Source organism: Chinchilla lanigera, unplaced genomic scaffold, assembly GCF_000276665.1.
Source record: "Chinchilla lanigera isolate Chin_1 unplaced genomic scaffold, ChiLan1.0 scaffold00024, whole genome shotgun sequence".
In the NCBI taxonomy this organism is placed as follows: Eukaryota; Metazoa; Chordata; class Mammalia; order Rodentia; family Chinchillidae; genus Chinchilla; species Chinchilla lanigera.
This window is the reverse complement of record NW_004955425.1, coordinates 15,453,108-15,457,506: the sequence shown is the minus strand read 5'-3', so window position 1 is coordinate 15,457,506 and position 4,399 is coordinate 15,453,108. Positions and strand designations below refer to the sequence as shown.

General features: G+C 42.5%; 1 long non-coding RNA gene across 1 annotated transcript in view; it reads left to right on the top strand.

Annotated features, from left to right (window-relative positions):
* Positions 1–3,089, top strand: part of LOC102020029 — a 10,883-nt gene extending 7,794 nt beyond the window's left edge. The window contains exon 5 of the long non-coding RNA XR_001234260.1: positions 2,100–3,089. This is a non-coding gene — a long non-coding RNA (uncharacterized LOC102020029). The remainder of the gene's footprint in view (positions 1–2,099) is intronic.
* Positions 3,090–4,399: the final 1,310 nt, after the last annotated feature.

Sequence of the window (4,399 nt, the reverse complement as noted above, 5' to 3'; positions counted from 1 at the left end):
TTTTTTTTTTGGTTTTTCTCTGGTACAGGGAACCGAACTCACGACCTTGCGCTTGCCAGGCAGGCGCTTTTGCCACTGAGCTAAATCCCCAGCCCTGTGTCGGCAGATTTTGATGGCACTTTGTAGAGCCCAGAAAGGGGGCACCCCGATGGAGCTGCGACAAGCCCTGAATGACTCCCTCCCCCCACCCAACTGCACACATTTCCTAAGCCTGCCTGCCAGGAGATGCTTTCTTCGCAGACTTAAAATATGAGGTGTTTACTATCGCACTTCACGAAGGTTCCCCCTCCAGAAATCCCTCCTCTATGGAGGTCTCCGCCTCCCTTATTTTGCTTCAGGAGGGCCTAAAATTACACACATAGGATGTAGGTGAAGGTACTGCCTGCATTTCAACTTCCTCTTTTCCAAAGCACTGTGAGGTGCATGTGTGCATCTGCCCTGATGTGCTTCGATGTCACTGAGTCCTGTCAACTCTGTCCTCCGCAACATCCCTCTTGGTCCTGTATGTCCCTCTATGTTCTACACTGTTGTCACCAGCAAACTGTAGGTCAGAACTGAGTGTCCTATCTCCTCTTCCTGGCCTATTCACCTTGACAGAATTAAGCTCAGATGTGCCTGCATGATGCTCCCACGGAGGTGTTTCAAAAAAACCACCATTTGGAATCTACAACTGTATTTGTTTTAGAGATGTCGTTATTTACTGTTGCAGAATATCCTGTTGTGAGGAGCATACAATTTTTTTCTTTGTTGAATACTAGAAAGATCTAGGCTTTTCCTGAACCACTAGCTTCTTGTTCTCAATTTTTTTCTGTGATTCTACAATGACTTTTGCTGTCTTTTCAATGGCTGCTAGAAGGTGTTTTGCATTCAACTTAACTCAGAACTGTTCCTTAAGTATCTTTAACCACTAATGTTAACCCTTGATTTTATCTTACCTCCCTATCTTTGTATTTCCTTGGTCTGATTTCATCTTTTATTTGTGTTTCAACAATATGCATACCTCTGCACTCAACTTCAAAATGTTTTGGAAATGGTGGGAGTACAAACACCTCAAAAGCAGACCATTTGTTCTAATATTTATTGAGCACCTACTCTATGCCAGGAATGGGGCTTGGTACTGAGGCACACAGAAGACAATGTAGAAGACTGCTCTGTGGAGTCTGCCCAGTCCAGCCTGGGTTTGCTTCATGGCTAAAGAACCACAGGCGAGCTGCACTCATGTGACACTCAGGATATGGGGAAGCCAGAACCAATTATTCTGGTTGTATGGCTCATTCATCTCTTCCTTCCTACACTTCCTGAAATCTCCCTTTACTTGATGGCTCTATGTCCTTGTCTTTCCTGTAAAGGGCTAAATCTCCAGCCACAGTTCATACCCACAAATGCCAAGCAAGAAAAGAATAAGAGTGAGCATTTTCATTCACTGAAAAGACTTGCTGATGAAGAATATTTAAAAGCACAAGAAAATATATAACAATAAACATGTTCAGTTACATGTGAAATAAAGTCATAGCATTGTTTGTGTGTTTAATGTTATATATTTTCTTAAAGAAATATAGCATATACCTTCATAATCACATAAAATGTTACAGATAAAAAAAAGATGTTTAGCATAATCCAAATTTTATAAATAAATATATGATTCACAATACATCTCTCTCTCACACACACACACACACACAAAGAATAGACTGGAGTGTTAACACTAGTTAGCAACTCTGGGTGGCAAAATTATAGCTGCTTTTTATTCTAATTTTTCATGCTTCTCTACTTTTTTTGACAGTGAGTGTGTTTTTTTAGAATGATATTTTAAAATGTCATTTTCCTGTTCGAGGGTGGGGAGGATGGGAGGTTTGCCAGATGAAATACATAATGCCCTGTTAAATTTGAATTTCAGACAAATAACTTTTTTAGTATAAATATGCCCGGTATTACACAGGACATACTTACACTAGAAGGTATTCATTGTTGTGTGAAATCCAGATTTTATTAGATGTCTTGTGTTTTTGTCTGTTTTTGCTAAATCTGGCAACTCTAGAGGGTAGAGGCAGCTCCCTGGAATTGCTGGGGAATTTTAAAAACTGGTCCTCTTTTCCCAGATTCTGAGGCATCTACCCAGCTAGCTGGCACCACTCAGATCTTGGAACCTCCTCCCAAGGTTGCCCCAGATGTGCATCCAAGGGTGGCATCAGGTGGACACCGGGTGGCATGGACAGGAGCCCAAGGGTACTTCTGTCATTCCTCTCCTGTTGTCCCTGGTGGAACTTATTATGTTTGACCTTGTGAAATCACTCTTCTGCAACCTTCCAGCCTCTCCTAGAAGTCTGTCTGATTGGCCTGTTTTGTGACTTTCGCTCTGAAGGACAATGGTGGACCCTCTGGCACAGGAGAAGTCCCCTGTGGAGCAGAGGCAGGCAGCCCTGCCAGAGGAGGAGCTCTTTGGACCCCCTGAGTCTCTGCTGTGGAAGATTTAGCTGTGGAGTCCTAGATCTCCGACCAACCCAAGGTTGAGACATAGAGCGGTCTGTGTCTGCAGAGCACAGCAGGATGGAAAGTCAACTACTCAAGACCAGGAAGCTGACTGACCTGCCCAGCCACTGAGAGAGCGACTGTCCTTCAGCCTCAGCAGGGGCATTTCTGCCAGGGAACCTGTTGTGTTCAGAGAGAATGATTTCTCAAGAAGGACCTGGAACCAGTGGCCAGTGGCCACACCTTTGGGGGACCCTGACGAATCAAGGACATCTTCCCCTTGGAGGAACATTGTAAAAAGACCAGAAATAACTCTATGCAGTGTCAGCTATCAAATAATACTGGAGGTGCAAAGGCTTAAACATTTGCCAAAATGTGTAAATACAGGCCTTAAAGAGGTGGTACTTCATGAGCTGTAGCGCAAAGAGCTCTGGGGGAAACGCCATGCTTTGAACAAAGCCCATGGACGACCTAGGTCTCAGTTTCCTCAGCAGCAAAATGAGTGGATTGAAAAGAGTGAATGCTAGGAAAAGTAACTTCTAATTTAATTTCCTGGAGTAGTAATTCTGGGAGTTCACTGGGCTGGAGCTCAGAAGGGAAGTAGGCTGATGACTCAAATAAACCCAACTTGATTTACTGAATCTTGCTGTATAGAGGAACAGGAAAGATTCCTATTTTTTGACTATTTACTTGGTGCCAGCTATTGTATATGTTTGATCTCATTTCTGCTTTAGAAAAGCTTTTGTCTTCATTTTATATCCAGGAAAATGGAGCCAGAGAAAGGTTAGGTGATTTTCTTCAGACCACATAGCTAGCAAGTTAGAACTGAGATTTGAACCAAGACTATTTTCCGCTGAACTTAATGCCTTGGTCACAATCCCATGTAGATTTGCAGTAGGTACTGTGCTCTAATCAGCACAGGGGAGGAACGGGGACGGGGAGGGAGGTCTTGCCCCTTTTACTATGATAAATCTACGAGTAGGGAAAAGCCTACAACCAGTTCCCATTTACCAAGGATAAATGCCAGGTTGTATATTCAAGGTCACTTGTGCTCCAGAATTCTCTTCCTACCTTTATTCTGGTCCCTGAAATACTCTCAACAGCATCCAGAGCTTCAGTATGTACTCTTACCTGCCCCTCTCATCTCCTCTGGAGAGAAGAGAAGTAGAAATTACATTTCACCCACTCACTTATTTAATCATTTCTGTGAAAATGCTTTGCCTGGTCAAGAGGGGAGACACATGGGTGTCACTTCTGTCTGAATGAATCGCTGAGAGAAAAAGAGGTGTGGAAAGAAACTAGATTCTCTTGACCTAGCGGGGAGTGGTGGTGCACACCTGTAATCCCAGCACTCAGGAGGCTGAGGCAGGAGAATCATGAGTTTAAGGCCAGCCTGGGCTACCTAGTGAAATCTTGTCTCAAAAAAAAAAAAAAAAAAAAAAGAAAGAAAGAAAGAAAAGAAAAGAAAAGAAGAAAAAAATGTTTTGACCTCAGAGTAAATAAATATTCAAGCAAGTCTCCTGGAATACAATAACCAATCAAGTGAATTGTTTACTGTGGCCCGTGGCCATTTCCAGTCCTTTGAGAGATAGTCACAAGAAAAGTACTAGGTAAAAATATTGGAATAGTATATAGACCTGTTGGCAAAAATAGGAAATTTATTTATTTGTGTAAGCATCTGCCATTTAAATGATGTTAGCCATTTCAAATCCTTGAATGAACAAAATAGTTATTTTTGAGTTTTGTTTTCAAAATAATTTCCGTGTAGATTGAATTGTCTATGAAAATATAAGACCAGACAGAGCTCACCACCATGGCCCTTTTATAGACTGACTCTGGTCAGTACTGCAGAAGCAGACTGCGAGATGATGGTCATGATGCAGTCACGCTCTGTTAAGGACTTGCTCTCAGAAGACGGTGAAGGTGTACA